General features: G+C 43.1%; 1 long non-coding RNA gene across 2 annotated transcripts; it reads left to right on the top strand.

The window, feature by feature from the left end:
• Nucleotides 1-3: 3 nt before the first annotated feature.
• Nucleotides 4-23,407, top strand: LOC138845436 (uncharacterized). Of its 2 annotated transcripts, none has more exons than XR_016221330.1 (2): nucleotides 4-146; nucleotides 22,894-23,407. It is a non-coding gene; the product is annotated as an uncharacterized LOC138845436 (long non-coding RNA). The 2 variants fall into 2 exon arrangements; XR_011382691.2 differs by lacking the exon at nucleotides 22,894-23,407 and adding an exon at nucleotides 6,033-6,345 and having other exon boundaries at nucleotides 15-146.
• The last annotated feature ends 88 nt before the right edge of the window (nucleotides 23,408-23,495 follow it).

Below are 23,495 nucleotides of genomic sequence, written 5' to 3'. Positions count from 1 at the left end.
TCAGCTTCTGGGCGCCCTCAGCTGTCTGTGGTCCTGCTGGATCCTGTGAGTCCAAGCTTGCTTCCTGAGAGCTGCAGTTTACAAGATGCTTGCTGAATGCGTGCCTTTCCCGCAGTCTTGGCTTGCTGTTGTTAGCTCATCTGAAGGTTTGTAAAGCTGTTTATCTGAATGTAGTTAAAGATATCCCATGGACTATTTCATCTTTCATTTCTCTTACAGGGATGTGTTTGCTAATCTCTTTAAATTTTCTTTAAGATTGATGTATTTATTTGGAAGAGTTACAGAGAAGAGAAGGTAGAAGCAGAGAGAGAGAGAGCGATCTTCCATTTTCTGATGTCACTCCCTAAGTGGCCACAGTATCAGGGACTTGGCCAGGCCAAAGGCGGAACCAGGTGCTTCAACCAGCTGTCCCATCTGGGTGCAGGGGCCCAAGTACTCAGGCCATCTTCCGCTGCTTTCCCAGGTGCATTAGCAGGGACCTGGATCAGGAGTGAAGCAGCTGGAACTCGAACTGGCACCTATAGAAGATTGCGGTGCTGCACGCAATGGCTTTACCCACTATGCCACAGTGCTGACCCATTCTTTAAATTTTCTCTGTCTGTTCCTTGCTGGTTACATAGCAAACCACTGATGGCGAAAGTTAACCTTCTGTCCAGTAATATTGCTTAATTTTCCTATCATTTTGTATCAGTTATGTAATTGTATTGGATTATCTGTACATAATACTACTATCTACATGTATTGAGTTTTGTTGCTTACAAGTTGATTCTTATACCTAGCATTTCCTTTTTATTAATTTCCATGACTATACCTCAACCACAATGTTGAAGAGAAATAGAACAGGCAGCTTGTCTAGGCCTGTTCCCAGGGAAAAAGTTTTCAATCCTCTGTGTTTTGTTTTTGCTTTTAAGTAAACTTTTATTTAATAAATATAAATTTTGAAAGTACAACTTTTGGATTATAGTGGTTTTTACCCCCATAACCACCCTCCCACCCGCAAACCATCCCATCACCTACTGCCTCTCCCATCCCATTCTTAAGATTCATTTTTAATTATCTTTGTATACGGAAGATCAACTTAGTATATACTAAGATTTCAACAGATTGCACCCACACAAATCACAAAGTATAATGTACTGTTTGAATGCTAGTTTTACCGTTAATTCTCATAGAACAATACATTAAAGACTGAAATTCTACAAAGGAAGTAAGTGCACAGACTCCTGATTTAACAACTGACACTCTTATTTATGACGTCAGTAATCACCCGAGGCTCTTGTCATGAGCTGCCAAGGCTATGGAAGCCTCTTGAGTTCGCCAACTCTGAACTTATTTAGACAAGGCCATAATCAAAGTGGAAGTTCTTTCCTCCATTCAGAGAAAGGTACCTCCTTCTTTGATGGCCCATTCTTTCCACTGGGATCTCATTCACAGATCTTTCATTTAGGTCATTTTTTTGCCACAATCCTCTGTGTTAATTATGCTATTTTAATAATTTCACTGTAGTAGATAATCTTAGTTGGAATAATGAAATTGCTATTATTAATTATTCTAAAAGCTGTTTTTTTGTTTATTTGTTTGAAAGTCAGAGTTACACACAGAGAGAAGGAGAGAGAGAGAGAGAGAGATCTTCCATCTGCTGGTTCACTCCCCAGTTGGTCACAACGGCCTGAGCCGCACAGATCCGAAGCCAGGAGCTAGGCGCTGCCAGCAGGTCTCTCACACAGGTGAAAGGGCCCAAAGACTTGGGCTGCCTTCCAATGCTTTCCCAAGCCATAGCAGAGAGTCAGATTGGAAGTGGAGAGGCCAGGACTTGAACCAGCGCTCATCTGGCAAGCAGTGGCTTTACCCACTACGTCACAGCACTGGCCCAGCTGCTTATTTTTGACAGCTAAATCTTATTAAACACTTTTTAAACATTTAATTTAAATGTGTAATGTTTTCTTATTTTTTTTACTCACATTGATGATTGACATTTATTTTGGATTGTTAACCAACTCTGCATTTTTGTATATCTTGCTTGTTATTAAAATATTATTTTATAAATTGTTTAACATAATATTTTAACTAGAATATTTATAGCTTTTCCCTAAAGAGATGTTCCTTAAATTCATTGTTATTTCATGTCCTTTTCTGTACCTTCAATGCAATGTTGAATTCACAAAAAAATTCAAGATATTTCCACTTGGGGGAAATGTGGGGAATTTGGGAGTTTTTTCCTTCTTGAAAAGTTTTCAGATGTTTTCTAATTCTGGGCTTGAAATTCTGCTTATGGAAAATTTGGATGTTTTGATTTTTTAAATGTTGATTCAATTATTTAGTTTATGTAGAAATTTCCTATTTTGTGTTACATGTGTGTTTTGGTAATATGGCTTCAAAAATTCACGAACTTTGGTCTGTTTCAAAAATCCTATACCTGGTATTTCAGAAAACCTTCCTGGTATCTTGTTAAGGTCTAGAAATTCTATGAAAAATAACTCAATTTTTATTTCTGAAATTGGTCATTTGTTATTTTATTTTCCTTGATCACATTTCCTAATTTATTAATTGTATTAATAAGGCTTAGAGGGGCCAGCGCCATGCCTCACTTAGTTAATCCTCCACCTGGGGCACAGGCATCCCATATGGGCTCTGGGTTCTAGTCCCGGTTGTTCCTCTTCCAGTCTAGCTCTCTGCTGTGGCCCAGGAAGGCAGTGGAGGATGACCCAAGTGCTTGGGCCCTTGCACCCGCATGGGAGACCAGGAAGAAGCACCTGGCTCCTGGCTTCATATCAACACAGATCCGGCCGTTGCAGCCATTTGGAGAATGAACCAACGGAAGGAAGATCTTTCTCTCTGTCTCTCTCTCACTGTCTGTAACTCTACCTGTCAAATAAATAAAAATAAAAATCTTTAAAATAAAATAAGGCTTAGAACTCTTTTCCCCTTGGTTATTTGTTGCTATTGTACATTTTTATCACAAGTATTTCATTGATATATGCTGCTATCTTATTTCTTGCCTTTTTTCTTTATACTTTCAGATTGTTCAGTTCTTAAGAAGGAATCCTAAACAATAGCTTTTTAGTCCTATAGTCTAACATATTCACTTAAGGCTATAAGTTTCATTTAAGCACTGACTTGTATGACATCCCTCCTAGGTTCCAAATACTGTTCTTGCAGGCTCTCTCTGCCTCCCTGTATTTCTCTCTCCATGTGTCTGTAGCTACTCTGGGACTTGTATATCTCCCATCTTGTGACTGAAACCCATATTTTCTCTCAAGTTCACCACCTCACATGACTGTGATCCATTTTTGTCCTTGTATTTTTATTTTAAAACTCTTGCCTGTCTATAATCCAGGTCAGTTCTTGAAAGTCTTTATTCTTGTAGCTGAAGCATGTGTCAGCTGTGTCAGTCTCCAACACTTGCATCTATCTACACCGCATCTTTCTGTGAGTGTCTCCTTCCCTTGTGCCTGAGTCCCATGCCAGTCCTCAGTGTCTCCAACCCCACTGCACATAGCCATGAGCTTCCCTCAGTGTCTGCCTCCCCTGTCCAAGCAGACTATGTCAGGACTCCTGTGTCTCCAGTCCTCCTGTCCGCAGAGTAACCTTACTCCTACCCTCATATGATTTCTTCCCCTCATGCTTCCAGCTCTTGGAAGCCTCTGTGTCTCTGCCCTTTGCCTAAAGCCATGGCTTCCCTCAGGTGTCTCCACGCCAAGTACTTCTTGTTTCTGGAACCTCTATGACTCCAGCCCATGCCTTTTCTCTTGTGTTCTCATTCCCAGCATCTACACTCCAAAGATCTCACGTAATTCTTTTTTTTTTTTTTTTTTTTTTTTTTTTTTTTTTGACAGGCAGAGTGGACAGTGAGAGAGAGAGACAGAGAGAGAAAGGTCTTCCTTTGCCGTTGGTTCACCCTCCAATGGCCACCGCGGCCGGCGCGCTGTGGCCGGCGCACCGCGCTGATCCGATGGCAGGAGCCAGGAGCCAGGTGCTTTTCCTGGTCTCCCATGGGGTGCAGGGCCCAAGCACTTGGGCCATCCTCCACTGCACTCCCTGGCCACAGCAGAGAGCTGGCCTGGAACAGGGGCAACCGGGACAGAATCCGGCGCCCCGACCGGGACTAGAACCCGGTGTGCCGGCGCCACTAGGTGGAGGATTAGCCTAGTGAGCCGCGGCTCCGGCCCTCACGTAATTCTTATTCCCTGTTCTGCTTCAAGGATCCCCACCTACTGTGACAGATTGGTGAACAGCTCACCTACTGAAGGAATCTTGGTTTCATTCAGGTTTTGGTAACTGTGAATAAACCTGCTGAATAAGCATTTATGCTCAGTTCTGTGTGGACATATATTTTCATAACAGTTCAGTAAATATGCAGGGATATCTTTGCTGCATAATATGATGAGACTATTGTAGGCTTCATAAGAACATGTCAAGGTATTTCATAAAGTATCATTAAGTATTCTTCCAGATAATGAATGGAGTTTTCTTATTTCTGTATCTTTCAGATCATTGGCATTGTCATGCTTACTTGTTTTTATTATAACCATCATTATAGATGTGTATTCCATCTGTCTCATTGCTGGTTTTTTTTAAAGATTTATTTATTTATTTGAAGGCAGAGTTACAGAGAGGAAGAGAGAGAGAGAAAGAGGGAGAGAGAGAGAGGGAGAGAGAGAGAAAGAAAGGTTCTCCATCTAATGGTTCATGCCTCAGATGGCTACAATGGCTAGAGCTGTGCTGATTGGAAGCCAGCATCCAGAGGCCTCCTCTGGGGCAGGTGCCAAGGACTTGAGTCATCTTCCACTGCTTTCCCAGACCACAGTAGAGAGCTGGATCAGAAGTGGAGCACTGAGGATTCAAACTGGCACCCATATGTTATGCCATTACTGTAGGCAGCTACCTTACCCACTATGCCACAGCACCAGCCCCTCATTGCTGTTTAATCTGCATTTCATTAATCTGCACAATTCATTGTTTTTTTTTTATAATTCTCTAATGGTCAGAACATCTTATGTGCTTATTTCTAATATGTATATATATAATATAAAGTGGATTTTGTGTGTATTTGTCCAGTTTTCAAATTGGGGATTTAATACCTTATTTTTGAAATTACAAATTCTTGATAAATTTTGCAACTAATTATTGTAGCTCTGTATTTGAAAATATTTCTCAGTATGTGGCATATCTTCTATTGTTTGAATAGTATCTTTTGAATAGCAGACATCTGAGAAAAGGCTTTCAACTTATTTGAGAGGCAGAGCAACAGAGAAAGAAGGAGAGTTAGAGAGAAAGAAAGAAAGCGACAAATATCTTCCATCTGTTAGTTGACTTGTCAAATTGCCATAACTGCCATGTCTGGGTCAGGCCAAAGTCAGGAGCCATTCTGGTTTCCACATGGATAGGGTTTAAAGTACAATAGACCATTTTCTGCTGCCTTCCTAAGCGAAAGGTAACATATACTGGCAGTGTAGTAGTTGGTACTTAATCTAGAACTTTGATAAGTGCTGATCTTCTCACAAGTGGTGGCAGAATCCACTGTGCCACAATGCTGGCTCCAATAGCAGACATTTAAAAAATTTATTTGAGTCTGGCACTGTGAGACAGAGGGTTAAAGCGCTGGCCTGAAGCACTGGCATCCCATATGGGCACCAGTTCTAGTCCCGGCTGCTCCTCTTGCAATCCAGCTCTCTGCTATGGCCTGGGAAAGCAGTGGAAGATGGCCCAAGTCCTTGGGCCACTGCACCCATGTGGGAGACCTGGAAGAAACTCCTGGCTCCTGACTTCGGATTGGCTCAGCTTCGGCCATTGTGGCCATCTGGGGAGTGAACCAGCAGATGGAAGATCTCTCTCTCTGTCTCTAACTCTCTGTAACTCTGTCTTTCAAATATAAAATAAATCTTTAAAAATTATTTAACATACGCTAATTACATGTATTTCATATACACAGATTTAGGAATTTAGTGATACTTTCTACCCTACCTTCCCTCCCACTTACACTCCCACCCTTCTTCCTCCTCTGTCTCCTATTCCAATTCTTATTTTTACAGGGGCCAGTGCTGTGGCAAAGTGAATAAAGCAACCACCTGCAGTGATGGCATCCCATCTAGGCACCGGTTCAAATCCCAGCTGCTCTACTTCTGATCCAGATCTTGCTGTGTCCTGAGAAAGCAGTAGAAGATGGCCCAAGTCCTTGGGCTCCTGCACCCATGTGGGAGACCTGAAAGAAGCTCCTGGCTCCTGGCTTTGGATCAGCACAGCTCCAGCTGTTGTGGCCTACTGGGGGAATGAACCAGCAGATGGAAGGAAGACACCACCCCCCCTCTACTTCACCTTTTCTCTTTAAAAAAATTTTTTTACAAAGATCAGTTTTCAGTTCACTTTATACTCATAAGATTAGCAAAAAGTAAGAGGCCAGCGCCGTGGCTCAATAGGCTAATCCTCCGCCTTGCAGCGCCGGCACCCCAGGTTCTAGTCCTGGTCAGGACGCTGGATTCTATCCCGGTTGCCCCTCTTCTAGTTCAGCTTTCTGCTGTGGCCAGGGAGTGCAGTGGAGGATGGCCCAAGTCTTTGGGCACCTGGCTCCTGGCTTCGGATCAGCACGGTGCGCTGGCCACAGCACACCAGCCACAGCGGCCATTGGAGGGTGAACCAACGGTAAAGGAAGACCTTTCTCTCTGTCTCTCTCTCTCACTGTCCACTCTGCCTGTCCAAAAAAAAAAAAAAAAAAAAAAGATTAATGAAAAGTAAGGAGTTTAACAAATACAATGAAGAAAAAAACAGTTTCTCAACAGTAGAGACAAGATGGCCGGCGCCATGGCTCAATAGGCTAATCCTCCACCTAGCGGTGCTGGCACACCGGGTTCTAGTCCCGGTCGGGGCGCCGGATTCTGTCCCGGTTGCCCCTGTTCCAGGCCAGCTCTCTGCTGTGGCCAGGGAGTGCAGTGGAGGATGGCCCAAGTGCTTGGGCCCTGCACCCCACGGGAGACCAGGAGAAGCACCTGGCTCCTGCCTTCGGATGAGCGCTGTGCGTCGGCTGCAGCACGCCGGCCACGGCGGCCATTGGAGGGTGAACCAATGGCAAAAAGGAAGACCTTTCTCTCTGTCTCTCTCTCTCTCACTATCCACTCTGCCTGTCAAAAAACAAAAAACAAACAAACAAAAAAAACAGTAGAGACAAGAACTGTAAATGATCATCGAATCTCAAAATGTCAATTTCACTCCAATACGTTACATTTTATGTTCTTTATTAGCACAGATCAAGGAAAACAAATGGTATTTGTCTTTTTGGGACTGATTTATTTCACTAAGCATAAGAGTTTCCAGTTGCATCCATTTCGTTGCAAATGACATGATTGTTTGTTTTACTGCTGGTAGTATTCCTTAGTGTATATATACCATAATGTGTTTATTCAGTCATTAGTTGATGGACATTTAGGTTGATTATATACCTTAGCTGTTGTGAATTGAACTGTGACAAGCATGGGAGTGCAGAGAACTCTACCATATGGTGATTTCATTTCCCTTGTGTAAATTCCCAGGAGTGGGATGGCTGGGTCATATGGTAGGTTTATATTCAGATTTCTGAGGTATCGCCATACTGTCTTCCTTTTTTTTTTTTTTTTTGGACAGGCAGAGTGGATAGTGAGAGAGAGAGACAGAGAGAAAGGTCTTCCTTTTGGCCATGGTTCACCCTCCAATGGCCGCCACGGCCGGCGCACTGTGCTGATCCGAAGGCAGGAGCCAGGTGCTTCTCCTGGTCTCCCATGGGGTGCAGGGCCCACGCACTTGGGCCATCCTCCACTGCCTTTCTGGGCCACAGCAGAGAGCTGGCCTGGAAGAGGGGCAACCGGGTCAGAATCCGGCGCCCCGACCGGGACTAGAATCCGGTGTGCCGGCGCCACTAGGTGGAGGATTAGCCTATTAAGCCATGGCGCCGGCCACCATACTGTCTTCCACAATGGCTGCACCAGTTTACATACCCACCAACAGTGGATTAGGGTACCTTTTTCCCCACATCCTCAGCAGCATTTATTGTTTGTTGATTTCTGTATGAAAGCCATTCTAAAGGGGGTGAGTTGAAACCTCACTGTGGTTTTAATTTGCATTCCCTGATGGCTAGTGAGCCTAAGCATTTTCTCATGTGTCTGTTGGCCATGTGAATTTCCTCTCTTGAAAAATGCCTATTCAAGTCCTTTGCCCATTTATCAACCGTATTGTTGTGGTGTTGTTGAGTTTCTGGAGTTTTTTATACATTCTAGATATTAATCCTTTATTAGTTTCATAGTTTCAAATATTTTCCCTCATTCTTTCAGTTGCCTTTTCACTCTGCTGATTGTTTCTTTTGTAGTAGAGAAGCTTCTCAGCTCAATGTAGTCCCATTTGTCAATTTTGGCTTTGATTGCCTGTGCTTTTGGGCTCTTTTCTAAGAAGTCTTTGTCTATGCCAATGTCCTGAATAGTTTCACCAATGTTCTTTAATAATTTGATGGTATCAGGTCATACATGTGGGTCCTTGATCCATTTTGAGTGGAATTTTGGGGTCTTGTTTCATTCTTCTTGTGTGCAGGTTCAATTTTCCCAGCTCCATCTGTTGAAGAGACTGTCGTCCCACCAGGGATTGATTTGGGTCTTCTCCCTCTTTTTTGGGGGGGAGTGGTTGGGCCAGTGGCATATCAATTTTTTTTAATTTTTTTAAAAATCAGCTCTTCACTGAACTTTTGTATTTTTTTGTTTCAATCTTGTTTATCTCTTTTCTAATTTTATTTTTTTTTTCTCCTACTAATTTGGGGTTTGGTTTGTTGTTTTTTTAGGTCCTTAAGATTCATTGCTAGCTCATTCATTTGGTGCCTTTCCAATTTCTGATGTAGGCACCAATTGTTATAAACTTCCCTCTTAATGCTGCTTTTGCTTCTTCCTGTAAGTTTTGATGTTTCTTATTGCCATCTTCATTCATTTCCAGAATTTTTTTGATTTCTCTTTTGATTTCTTCTGTGACCCACTGTTCATTCAGGAGCATATTGTTCAGTCTCCATGTGTTTGCACATACTAGAGATTCTTGAGTTGTTGATTTCCAGCTTCGTTCCACTGTGGTCAGAAAAGATGCATCATATGATTTTGCTTTTTTTGAATTTGGTGAGACTTGCTTTATGACCTAGTATATCCTAGGGAAAGTGCCATGCACTAATGAAAATAATGTGTATTCTGCAACTGTGGGATGAAAGGTTCTGTAGATATCAGTTAGTTCCATTTGGTTCATGGTGTCAATTAGCTCTTTTGTTTCTTTGTTGATTTTCTGTCTAATTGATCTGCCACTGATGCAAGTGGGGTGTTGAAGTCCCCCATTACTAATGTATTAGAGCCTATGTATCAATTTAGATCCATTAACATTTGTTTTAAATAGCCAGGCACCCTGACATTGGGGGCATATACATTTGTTGTAGTCACATCTTCCTGTTTATTGATCCCTTAATCATTACACAGTACCTTTCTTTGAGTAGACATTTTTAATTTAACAAATTCCACATTAGAAAAGATAAGAAAAAGAATAAAATAAAAAACCAAAGACCATATTATTTTTAACAGATAATGCTTTCAGTGTTGTATGTCTACAGTTATCACTAAACTGAATGTCTAATAATTTTATCCTATGTTTTATATTATAATTAATTTATTTCTATTATAATTAATTTATTCCCTTCATTTTCATAGAAGTCTATTCACTATTTTAAATGTATTAGGTGAATAGTATGTGTCTGTTCTTTGTTCCATATTGTCATCTATTTATGCCAGACACCAATGCATTATAAAAGAGTATGCAAAATATCAGAACTGTGCAGACTTGAGTGGGAGACAGGACAGTGCCAGCTGAGCCATGTTGGAGCCTGAGGTGAAAGGGAAAATGTGAGCTCTTGTGTTTATGCTGTCATTAATTTTAACTTCTTTACTTTACTTACAGCATTCAAGTAATGACACATATCTTCAAAAGCAGATGATTTAAAACTCCCTAAATTATTTCAGCTTTCAAACATTATATATATATATATATATATATATATCAAAATCAGTTTAACTTTTTACTTTCCTGGATTTAATGGAAGCAAAAGCAAATTTTTCAGCAACACAAATATATTTAAGATAATTTCTTACTGTCATTTGAGAAAATTAGCATGCTTACTTTATCGAATTGGTCAAAGAGTGACCAATTTTCCCTCTACTCACTTGAGAGACTTTCATGGGGCTGATTGGAATTCATGAACTCCAGCTATTTCCAAAGCATCCTCAAGTCATTTGCAACAACAAAAAATGCAGACTCTAGAATCCTCATTTGTCTGCTTTCTAATATTTGCTATCATTATATATTGTATTAAACATAATGTTTAATTACATTTTTAGAAATATACTTACTTTATTTACTTGAAAGGCAGAGGAATAGTAGAATATTTTCCATCTGATACTTCATTCTCCAAAGGCCTGCAATAACCAGGGCTGGACCAACCTGAATTCAGGGGTCAATAACTCAATCTGGGTTTCCCTGTGGGTGGCAGAGGCCCAAATAATTAGACCATCACCTGCAGCCTCTCAGGGTGTTGGGGGACCGGCGCTGTGGTGCAATGGGTTAATGCCCTGGCCTGAAGCACCGGCACCCCACATGGGTGCCGATTCTAATCTAGGCCGCTCTTCTTCCAATCCAGCTCTCTGCTATGGCCTGGGAAAGCAGTAGAAGATGGCCCAAGTCCTTGGGCCCCTGCACCCACATGGGAGACCTGGAAGAAGCTCCTGACTCCTGGCTTTGCATGGGCGCAGCTCTGTCTGTTGTGGCCATCTGGGGAATGAACCAATGAAAAGAAGACCTCTCTCTCTGTCTCTCCCTCTCACTGTCTGTAGCTCTACCTCTCACATAAATAAATAAAATCTGAAAGAAAGAAAGAAAGAAAGAAAGCAAGCAAGCTGGAGTTGGAAGTAAAGTGGGGGCTTGAAAACAAGCTTTCTGATATGAAAGAGGGCTATTAGCATTGTTACTGTGGTGACAAATACCTTTCCTGTAATAAGTAAAATACAACTCTTCTCATAGACAGCTATATTGAAGTCCACAGCCTCAGAGAACATCAGTGGTTTACACCTATTTAAAGTTAAGGACCAGAAATTATCTGAAGTGCTTACCAGAACAAGTCAAACTCCACAAAGCAGAGTTTGTGCAAACTCATGATGGCTTCTGTTACAGCCATTTAGAACTTTGACAAAAGGAGTCAATATGCTTTCTGTAACTTACCTAACTGATGTGCATAATTAGAGAGAAAAGTTTGTTAAAGATATCATAACATGGGGCTGACACTGTGGCCCAGTAGATTAATCCTCTGCATGCGGCGACAGCATTCCATGGGTACTGGTTTTACTCCCAGTTGCTCCACTTCTGATCCAGCTCCCTGTTAATGCTCCTGTGAAAATAGTAGAAGATGCCCCAAGTGCTTGGGCCTCTGCATCCATGTGGGAGATGCTCCTGGCTCCTGATCAGCCTGGCTCTGGCCATGGCTTCTATTTGGGGAGTGAACCAGAGGATGGAAGACCTTTCTCTGCCTCTCCCTTTCACTGTCTGTAACTCTACCTTTCAAATAAACAAATAAAATAAACAAAATATTTTAAAAAATAACTTGATTGCATTGATCTTGATTGAATTCAGGTTAAGCAGACAATGCCTTTTAGATCATAAAGCTGATATGATCGAGATCACAGACTTGTGCAAAGTGCCTGAAAGTTTGAGCCCTCAAATGTAGTGACTACAGCATCAGTGAGTCAGTCACGGAACTTTCCCAACAGTTTTGTACGTATGCAGCAAATTCTACCTAATAAGCCACATCCTCGTTTTTTAATCACCTAGGTTTTTTTTTTTTAAAGATTTATTTATTTATTTGAAAGAGTTACGCAGAGAGAGAGAGACAAAGAGAGAGAGAGGGAGAGAGGTCTTCCATTTGAAGATTGATTCCCCAATTGGTCACAACAGCCAGAGCTGCACCAATCCGAAGCCAGGAGCCAGGAGCTTCTTCCAGATCTCCCACATGGGTGCAGGGGTCCAAAGACTTGGGCCATCTTCTACTTCTTTCCCAGTCCATAGTAGAGAGCTGGATTGAAAGTGGAGCAGCCAGGTCTCCAACCAGCGCCCATATAGGATGCCAGCACTTCAGGACACTGCCACTGTGCCACAGCACCACCCCCAACCACCTAGTTTTTAAAAAATATTTTATTGCCTTATTTAAGGGCCAGTGCCATGGCTCACTAGGCTAATCCTCTGCCTGTGGTGCCAGCACCCCGGGTTCTAGTCCTGGTTGGGGCGCTGGGTACTAGTCCCAGTTGCTCCTCTTCCAGTCCAGTTCTATGCTGTGGCCCAGGAGAGCAGAGGAGGATGGCCCAAGTGCTTCGGCCCCTGTACCCTCATGAGAGACCAGGAGGAAGCACCAGCTCCTGGCTTCAGATAGGCACAGCGCTGGCCGTAGTGGCCATTTGGGGAGTGAACCAATGGAAGGAAGACCTTTCTCTCTGTCTCTCACTGTCTATAACTCTCTCTCTCTGTCTCTCTCTCTCACTAACTCTGTCAAAAAAAAATGTTTTATTACCTTATTTAAAAGGCAGAACACCAGAGAAAGAGGAAGAGAGAGAAAGATATCTTTCATTCACTGGTTCACTCCCCAATGCCTACAACAGCCAATGCTAGACCAGACTGAAGAAAGGAGACAGGAACTCCAAACAAGTCTCCCACATGGGTGGAACAAACTCAAGTACTTGGATATTACCTGCTACCTCCCAGGTACTTTACACGAAGCTGGATTGGAAATGGTGGAGTAGCCAGGACTCAAACCAGACGCTCTGATATAGGAAGCTCATATCTCAACCTGTGAACCACACTACCCATTCCATAATCTAATTTTAATCTCCAGGTGATTAGTTAATCTGACTGCTGGCTCTGGGTGGCAGGGTTTTGAGAACAGCAAATTTCTGTGGATTTATAATTCAGGGTAATAGCCAAGGAGAAAATTGACATATGGCTCTGCAGCTAATTTTCCTGCAGTTAGTCTGAGGGGAATAAATACAAATAAATAAGTAAGAAAATATCAAGTAGGAAAAATCAAGTCGGCTTGGAGGCTGGTATTGTTGAGTAATAGGTAAAACCACAGCCTGCAGTGCTAACATTCCATAAGGGCACTGCTTCTGTCCCAGCTGCTCTACTTCTGATCCCTGCTAATGGCATGGGAAAGCAGAAGATGGCCTGAGTGCTTGGCCTCTGCCATCCATGTAGTAGACTTAGATGAAGCCCCTGGCTCCTGGATTCATCCTGGACCACCCCTGGCCATTGTGACAATCTAACGAACCAGCAAATCTTTCTCTCTGTCTCTGTAACTGAGTTTCAAGTAAATAAATAAACCTAAAAAAAAAAAAAAAAAAAAAAAGATGGTGCTGCGATGTTCCTGTATTCCACATCAGAGGGCCTGGATTTTAGAACTGTCTTTGCTTCATATTTCAGCTTCCTGCTAATGTACACCTTGGGAAGCAGCGGGTGATGGATCAGATTTTTGGTTTCCTGCCACTCACATGAGAAACCCAGATTGATTTCTGGGTGCTTAGCTTTCATCTGACCCAGCTCTGTTTGTTGCAGGCATTTATGAAGTGGATAGATCTATCTGTTGTCTCTTTCTCTCTCTCTTTGCTTCTCTGCCTTTCAAATAAATTAAAAGAAATAACCAATCAAATACTCATATAATAAAGTATAAGAAAAGTGGGCTGAAGGGTTCCAATAAAGAAAGAAGGAGGAGAACAGAAGTGCTACACTGGTGGGTAGGAATTTAAGGAAGGAATCTTGTGGAATTGACTTTAATCTGAGACTCAAGCATAGTGTGTTTGGGGTGGGCAAATATGTTGATATCCAGGTGGAAGTGAATGTAAACTTAGTGCTCAGTGTAGGGTAAGAACCATTACTTCTATTTGTATGGTTCTGAGGTCATGTCTTAGATGGCTGCTAGTGGAGCCACTAGCTAAAGCTGGAGACATACCAGGGTACTTCAAATAGTTTGTGTAAGCAGAATTAAAAATTATTTTGAAATTCAAATTTGAAAATTTGAAATATATGCATTCAGGGAGTCTTCCAAAAGTTAATTAAAATTACATTCCAATAAAAAACTGCATGCATTCCAAACGATTTTCTCAAAAAAATTCTCAAAAATTTCATGACAAGTGTGTATTATAAAAAAACCTATACATTTCAAAATTTTACAGAAACCTAAGCTACTTACCTTTTAATTCCACTTTACAATGAGATTTTTGAAGTTCACTCAGACCTTATTTTAGGCCTCTGACACACAATTAGAAACTAGAACTTGTGATGTGTCTCACTTAGTTATTAGACATGGCGATCATAGAGTTAATGATGGATGGAACCTAAGTAACAGAATACGTGCATCAGAGCTCCAAGATAATGTAGAGTAAAAGCACAAGGGCTAGGGCTGGTCGTGGGCTTTTCCAGTATTGTTGGATGAGCAAGACCCCGCTACAAACACCTGATTAAAAAAAAAAAAAAGATTAATTTGAAGCCAATCACAAACCTTGAGACATCAGAAAAGATGTAAATGTAACAATCCTAAAAGGTGGTCCTGGGTAAATTTTTCATTTTTCCCAAGTAAGATTAAGAGAGAAACACTGTGTAGCTACAGGGGGACATAACTGATTTTACTGCTAGTTGTTTATTTTTAATATAGAGGACAGCTATTTTAATGGGGAAATAACTGCTTATCCCTGTAAATTAGACGTGGGGCGGATGTGAGGAAACAGTCACTTATTTTATCGGGAAAGAAGAGAGAGAAATTGCACTGCGGTTTTAGAAATTAAGCGCAGAGAGTTCCCTCCGAGAGCAACGGTAATAAAGGGACGGGCGGGTGACATCTCCAGCGCCGGCTCCTGCTCCCTGGCAGCGCCAGCTGCACCACCGCTCCCAGCAGCCGGCCCCTCCCCGCTCTCCGCCCCGGCCTCTCCCTCCTCCGCTCTCCCCTCCCCGCTCTCCACCCCCGGCCTCTCCCCTCCGCCCCTCCCTTTCTCTCTCTCCCCTCCCCGCTCTCCGCCCCCGGCCTCTCCCCTCCGCCCCTCCCTTTCTCTCTCTCCCCTCTCCGCTCTCCGCCCCCGGCCTCTCCCTCCGCCCCTCCCTTTCCCTCTCTCCCCTCCCCGCTCTCCGCCCCCGGCCTCTCCCCTCCGCCCCTCCCTTTCTCTCTCTCCCCTCTCCGCTCTCCGCCCCCGGCCTCTCCCTCCGCCCCTCCCTTTCCCTCTCTCCCCTCTCCGCTCTCCGCCCCCGGCCTCTCCCCTCCGCCCCTCCCTTTCTCTCTCTCCCCTCTCCGCTCTCCGCCCCCGGCCTCTCCCTCCGCCCCTCCCCTTCCCTCTCTCCCCTCCCCGCTCTCCGCACCCGGCCTCTCCCTCCGCCCCTCCCTTTCCCTCTCTCCCCTCTCCGCTCTCCGCCCCCGGCCTCTCCCCTCCGCCCCTCCCTTTCTCTCTCTCCCCTCCCCGCTCTCCGTTGCCCCCTCCCTCCGCGGTCCTGCCCCCCCTCTTTTTCGTCCCCCTCCCCGGCCCGCCCTCGCTCCCCTCCCGCGCAGCCTCCCCTCCTGCGGGCGCGCCCTCCTTTCCCGCCCCGGGTCTGTGCTGCAGCCCTGCACGGGAGGGTAGCGCCGGGTGATGACGCCCTGAAAAGTAAGACCCACGAGGTAGCTCCTGGGGTCCGACTTCCCCTAGTTGGGTGACTTAAAGAAAACAATAGGATGGCGAGAACAGTTATGGGCAAAGATCATGATAAAGAAAGCACTTTAAAATCTATTACTAGCATGCTACCACAATGGAGCCAACAACCGGTATCGTCAGTCGAGCGGGAAGACACCTAAGGCAGGAGGAAGCTCTGAACTTCTCTGCAAAACCAAAAATAAAAAAAATAAATTAATGTATACACATAAATAAGATCTTAGTTGCACTGTTGGTCAAAATTAATATCCGTTGCCGGATCAGATCTAATGAAGCAGCGATGCCAGGTGTTTTGAGGTGCTGACATTCTATGCTGACTTGGCTCTTCCCAATGTTTAGATTGTTTAATCTTGGAAAAATCACTCTGTGCACCTGGATAGGAAATGCTGATGAGGTTTTTTTTAATATTAATCTTGGATGTAACAAAAAAAAATATTCCGGTAGATACTGTTTGATTATCTCCTTAAGTGATCAGAAATGTGTTTGAAGCAAGAAGATAACTTAGTTTTAAGAAAAGAGATATAGGGCCGGTGCCGCGGCTCACTAGGCTAATCCTCCGCCTTGCGGCGCCGGCACACCGGGTTCTAGTCCAGGTCCAGGCGCGGGATTCTGTCCCGGTTGCCCCTCTTCCAGGCCAGCTCTCTGCTGTGGCCAGGGAGTGCAGTGGAGGATGGCCCAGGTGCTTGGGCCCTGCACCCCATGAGAGACCAGGATAAGTACCTGGCTCCTGCCGCGGCGGCCATTGGAGGGTGAACCAACGGCAAAGGAAGACCTTTCTCTCTGTCTCTCTCTCTCACTGTCCACTCTGCCTGTCAAAAAATAAAAAATAAATAAATAAAAAAAGAAAAGAGATATAGAAAGAATCCTGTTTTATTATAAAATGAAGTGTGAAGTTTATGTTTGTCATAGCAAGCTTTTTGCCCAATGTAATGCAAATGGTCACGTTTTACATGTCAGAAAAAAAAATAAAAACATAAAACAAAATGCTTGAGCTTTTTCTGACCCTCACCTTGTTGTGTGAGAAGCCTGATTTTTCTCTGATATTATGTCACTTTATTCTATTTCAAGACTTCTAAGAAATGCAATCATAAGAGGGCCAACTATCTTGAAATGCCAAAAAAGCATATTGGTTTCTTGCCCCTGTGTTCCTTAAGGAATGCTGGGAGTGTCTTTTCTATTACTTGTGGGGATTCTCTTAAGGTACACCAGCTGCCTGTTTTGCATGGTATTTGCAAAGGCAGAAGCCAGGAGCTAGGCACTTCATCCAGGTCTCATGTGGATGCAGGTTCCCAAAGACTTGAGTCATCCTCCAATGCATTTCGCATGCCATTAGCAGGGAGCTGGATCTGAAGTGGATCAGCCAGTACCCATAAGCCACACATGGTGGCTTAACCTGGTATATCAGGCCTGTCTGGTTTTCAACTTTGGACCTCAAGATGTTTCCCTTCCTTTCACTGTCTCCTTTTTTCTTTCTTAACTTCCTTCCTTACTTCCTGCTTTTCTTTTAAGATTTGTTCATTTGTGGGCTGGCGCAGCGGGTTGACGCCCGGGCCTGAGGCCCCAGCATCCCATAAGGGCTCAGGTTCGAGACCCGGCTGTTCCTCTTCCAATCTGGCTCTCTGCTGTGGCCTGGGAAGGCAGTGGAGGATGGTCCAGGTCCTTGGGCCCCTGCACCCGCATGGGAAACCCGGAGGAGGCTCCTGGCTTCGGATGGGCGCAGCCCCGGCCATTGCAGCTGGTTGAAGAGGGGGCCATCAGATGGAGGACCTCTCTCTCTTTCTCTGCTTCTCCTCTTTCTGTGTAACTATGACTTCGAGATAAACCTTTAAAAAAAAGATTTGTTGATTTTTCTTTGAAACACAGAGTTACAGAGAGAGAGAGAGAAAGAGAGAGATATCGATCTTCTATTCACTAGTTCATTCTGCAAATGGTTGCAATGGCCAGAGCATGGCTGGTCCAAAGCCAGAAGCCAGGAGCTTCTTCCAGGCATCCACGTGGATGGAGGGGCCCAAGCACCTGGGCCATCCTCCACTGATTTCCCAAGCACATTAGTAGGGCACTGGATCAGAAGTGGAGCAGCCAGGACTCACAGGTACCTATATGGGATGCCCAGCATCACAGGTGGTGGCTTTACCCATTATGCACAGCACCAGCCCCTCCCTTGTTTCTTAATTGAATGTTCTGTCTGTTGCACCTTGAGCCAGCACATCAGGCTACTTCTCCAATGTATAATAAAAGAATTGCTCCTATATCTCCAAAAACTGAATTATCTAAGGTAAATATGATCTTCCAGCTATAATGAAAGAAGTATAGAATGAAATATCAATGCAGTAATATTTTTAAACTGTATAGCCTAAGCAGAGGTATTTTGTCAAATCATCAGTCCACATGAGTAGGAAAAAGTGAGTGGTAACATGAAAATATGGGAATTCCCAGTGCATGGAAGAGGATATGAGCTATTCATGGAGCATAAGAATGCTGTAGTTTGCTAGATGCAACAGTATTTCTAGATGTATATTAAAATTATTTAGTGAATGATGAATCTAGTTAGACAGGGTAAATATCCTTGTCATATACTCTGTCAGATGCAGCCACAGGATTGGCAAACATTTAGAGTCATGAAGCTCAGATCTTCGATCAGGAGACATGGTGACTAAGAGTCTGCAGTCTTAGTAAATATGTGGTAAAATAAGTAACTGGAATGAACTAGGAAGTCAAATTAAGAAGAGGGAAGTGGATCTAATAGAGGGAGAATCCCCTGGCAGTGCCACCAATGAGTCATATGGGACAATAGTGTGAATTAATTAGAAGGTGGCATTCCTGATAAAGCTTAGATCTGATGTGTGCCCCTGAAGATGAACATGTTTAGGATTCTCAGTTTTGGAAAAAGGTAGACGTGAACTCAAATTCTTGCCATGCCGTACTTAGTTAAGTACTTTTGTTATATTGCTAAAACTCTGTTCTCACTTAGAATTAGATAATTAATCTGTAGTAACAGATTTACGTTGATGATTATATTGGTGTGGGGGAGGTGTTGTGGCTTAGCAGGTAAAGCCACTTCCTGTGATGCTGGCATCCCATATGGGCACTGGTTCATGTCCAGGCTGGGTACCAGCTAGTGACCTAGCTGCTTCATTTCAGGTCCAGGTCCCAGATATTGGCCTGGGAAAAGCAGCAGAGTATGGTCCAAGTACTTGGGCTCCTGCTACCTATGTGAGAGACCTGGATGAAGCTCCTGGCTCCTGGTTTTGGCCTGACTCACTCTAGCCATTGTGGCCATCTGGGGAGTGAATCAAAAAAAGATCTCTCTCTATATATATCTTTTCCTAACTATGACTTTCAAATAAATTGATGTCTTAAAAATATATTAAATTAGCAAGTATACACAAAACTCCATGGACATAGTATTAATTAAACCAGTCTTTGATTTTTATTTTTCCTTTTTGGCTTCAAGGTCATAGAAGTGAGCTAATGTTTCCCCTTATTATAATTTTTTTAGATAATCACCATTTATCTTATTATAATTCCCGTTCCCCTTATTATAATTCCCCTTATTAAAATTCACCATTCCCCTTATTATAATTTCTTATACATAATCACCATTTATCTAGGCAGAGCATTTAATTACTAGCAGTGTGTATTGGGCAGATCTGTAATGTATAAATGTCACACACACTAACATGACATGCAGGGCACTGTAGCTCATAAAGATTATTAACATAGGTCAGGATTTGAGCTCTCTTTCCCATCTGCAATAGCAGATGAAGCCAATTTAATCTCTCTAGATTCCTTCACTCTGTATTTTGTGATCATCGCTGCTGGGATACAGCACTATCTTTGTGGCCTGGATAAACCTGTTTTTTTCCTGTGCAAGGGATTCAGGAGTTATCCTTACCTCATGAGAATATTACTCTTTTCTCAAATGGATTTAAGCTGTGTACTTCAGTGTTGCTCCATATAGCAGGAGACATATAATACCAATTATATTTAATATTTCATTGGATAATATTTCAAAAGGTTTGTGGAAAATGCCCTTTATCATTTAATTCTATTTCCATGAACTTTTAAGGTATCTTTATATAAAACATATATTGGACCTGGAAATTGTTAGGACTACAGAGTATGTATACATTATTTTCAAAGAGAAAATTCTAGGAGTGTGGTGGCAGCAGCCTTGGCTACACTCTAGCAGCAAAGGTCAGTGACCATGGCAGCAGGCAGTCGACGGCATGACTGACTCGAGCAGATTTCTGTTCGATTTCACTACAGATTTAGAGAACTTCTTTACTGTATAGGAGCACAGTCACTGATACATGTTCAAGATGAGTGGGATGAAGAAAATACCTCTGACCCATCCAGGGCAGAGAAAAGAAAGTACAAGGAATGCATTAGGAGCCCGTGCTATGGCAAAGCAGGATAAGCCACACCAGTATCCCTATGGCACCAGTTAGAGTCCCAGCTATTCCACTTTCAATCCTGCTAATGCACCTGAGAAAGCAGTGAGAAAAGGTTCATCTCTTTGGGCCCCTGTACCCACGTGGGAGACTCAGAGGAAGCCCTTGGCTCCTGGCTCCTGGCTTCAGCCTGGCCCAGGCCTGGCCATTGCAGCCATTTGGGAAAAGAATCAGCTGATAGAAGATTCTCCCTCTTTCTCTCTCTCTCTATATCTCTCTCCCTCTCCCTCTCCCTCTCCCTCTCCCTCTCCCTCTGTGTAACTCTGTCTTCCAAATAAATAAACAAATCTTAAAAAAAAAAAAAAGGAATTCACTGACCAGTTTGGACCCAGCCCCAAAAGGAACACTGAGAAACATAACTGTGAACAGAAAATAAATACATAGAAGAATTTACAGATTTGATTTTTGCAAATTTTAATGATATAGACAACTTTAACTTCAAACCTGACAAATGTGTGTTTTAAAAGAAACTGTGAGGGGCCAGCACCATGGCTCACTTGGTTAATCCTCTGCCTATGGCACCGGCATCCCATATGGGTACTGGGTTCTAGTCCTGGTTGCTACTCTTCCAGTCCAGCCCTCTGCTGTGGCCCGGGAAGGCAGTGGAGGATGGCCCAGGTGCTTGAGCCCTGCACCTGCATGGGAGACCAGGAGGAAGCACCTGGCTCCTGGCTTCGGCTCGGCGCAGCGCTGGCCGTCGCAGCCATTTGGGGGGTGAACCAATGGAAGGAAGACCTTTCTCTCTGTCTCTCTCTGTCTCTCTCTGTCTCTCTCTGTCTCTCTCTCTCCTATAACTATACCTGTCAAATAAAAAAAAAAAAAGAAAGAAAGAAAGAAAAAAACTGTGAAGTAAATTCGTCAGATCAATTAACAAGAGAAGGGGCTGGGCACCATGGCCTAGCAGGTAAAGCCACCTCCTGCAGTGTCTGGCATCCCATATGAGCACTGATTCCAGTTCCACCTGCTCTACTTCCAACCCAGTACCTTGCTTATGGCCTGGGAAAGCAGTGAAAGATGGCCAGCCATGTAGAAGACCTGGAAAAAGCTCCTGGCTCCTGGCTTAAGATTGGTCCAGTCCTAGCCTTTGTGGATGGAAGATATCTCTCTCTCTGCCTCTTCCTCTCTATAACTCTGCCTTTCAAATAAATAAATAAATCTTAAAAAAAAAAAAAAAAGAGAGAGAGAGAAAGTAGCACCTGCCAACATACATGAAGGGCGGAAGTCCAAAGGGGCAGGTTGTCATCAACAAGGATGCATTGGGGTCCGTGATGCTTGGGCTTACTAATATGTACATATGTATCTATCTGTGTTCTGGCTCCTCCTTCCACCATATATACGTTTGCAATCAACAATATAGAATTAAATAAACTAAAAAAATAAAAGTCTGCCCAGATGGGATCTCCATGTATATTTCAGCTAATGTCTTAAGGACTTTAAATTACTACAGTGATTGAAAATATTAGTATGGCCGACACTGTGGCATAAAGGCAAAGCCACAGGTAAAGCCACCGCTGCAGTGCCAGAATGCCATATGGGCACCTGTTTGAGTCCTGATTACTCCACTTCCAATTCAGCTGCCTGCTAATGTGTGTGGGAAAGCAGTAGAAGATGACCCAAGTACTTGGGCCCTTGCACCCACATGGGAGATCTTGAAGAAGCTCCTGGCTTCAGAACAGCCCAGCTCCAACCTTCGCAGTCATTTTGGGAGTAAATCAGCAGATGGAAGATTCTCTCTCTCTCTCTCTCTCTCTCTCTCTCTGTCACTGCCTCTCCTCTGTAACTCTGCCTTTCAAATAAATAAATAAATAAATATTAAAAAGGAAATATTAGAGATTTCTAAAATAAATGATATAGGTTTTGATTCTATTTTTGCATAAATAGGAGATAGAACTTCTTTTCTATATTTTAAAAATACAATTGAGTTTAAAAATCTTCAGTTTTTCCTATAAAACAGAAGACAATAACTTTGAAGAAACATAAAATAATTCATTTTTAATTGGGTAAAATCACCTATTTCTAAAGAATTTATATTTTTTATATTATTTGTAAAATTCCTCCAAAAAGGGTCCCCTTCCAAAAATATAATTGTGGTTTATTACTTTATTTTAATTTTTCAGATTTAAAAAAATTTTTATTTATTTATTTGAAAGTCAGAGGTACAGGCAGAGAGGGAGAGACAGAGATCTTCCCTCTGCTGGTTCGTTTCTCAGATGGCTGCACTTCTCAGATGGTTCACTTCTCAGATGCTCAGTGCTGGGCAGGCTGAAGCCAAGAGCCAGTAACGTCATCCAGGATACCACAAGGGTGGCAGGATCTCACACACTTGGGCCATCTTCCACTGGTTTTCCCAGGCCAATAGCAGGGAGCTGAATTGGGTGTGGAGCAGCCAGGACATGAACTGACACCCATATGGAATGCAGGCATCACTAGTGGTAGTTTTAACAACTATGCCACAAAACTGGCCCCAGTTTTTTCAGATTTAAAATGAAATTTTATTCATTAAGATTATTTTATAATTGTCTCTCATCCACAAGTTGAACTAACCCTAGGACTTGTTGGAAGAGCTAAATGAGTTATATCCCTCATGTATGAACTCAGCTAAATCTACTCTGTTTGCATTCTGTTCAACGTATGACTCAGGTCTCCTTTGTACCTCACTTCTGCTATGCATTTCTCTATGTCCTTTATTTAAGACTCCGGAGTTTGGTGCAGCAGGTTAACACCCTGGCCTGAAGCACCGGCATCCCACATGAACGACGTTTCAAGACCAGGCTGCTCCACTTCCGATCCAGCTCTCTGCTATGGACTGGGAAAACAGTACAAGACGGCCCAAGTCCTTGGGCCCCTGCACCCACATGGGAGACCCAGAAGAACCTCCTGGCTCCTGGCTTCAGATCGGCGCAGCTCCAGCTGTTGCTGCTAATTGGGGAGAGAATAACGCAACTGCTTGCAATGCCAGCATCTCATATGGGCACCAGTTCAAGACCCAGCTGCTCCAGTTCTGATCCAGCTTCCTACTGATGCACCTGGGAAGGCAGCCAAAGATGGCCCAAATCCTTGGGCCTCTGTAACCTATGTAGGAAACCAGCTCATTCCAATGCAGTCATTTAGAGAGTGAACAAGCAAATAGAAGACCTCTCTCTCTCTCCCTTCCCTCTTTCCTTCTTTAACTCTTTCAAATAAATAAAAATAAATATTTAAAAACAATTAAATTTATGTTATCGTATTTATTTGGGTCATTCATTATTAGTAATTAGTATTTCTCTTTTTTAAAATATTTTATTTATTTATTTGA

The sequence above is a fragment of the Oryctolagus cuniculus genome, chromosome 15 (assembly GCF_051225735.1).
Source record: "Oryctolagus cuniculus isolate XC-2025 breed Fujian yellow rabbit chromosome 15, ASM5122573v1, whole genome shotgun sequence".
NCBI classification, from domain to species: domain Eukaryota; kingdom Metazoa; phylum Chordata; class Mammalia; order Lagomorpha; family Leporidae; genus Oryctolagus; species Oryctolagus cuniculus.
Note: the sequence above shows the minus strand (reverse complement) of the source record. Positions and strands in the feature narration are given on the sequence as shown.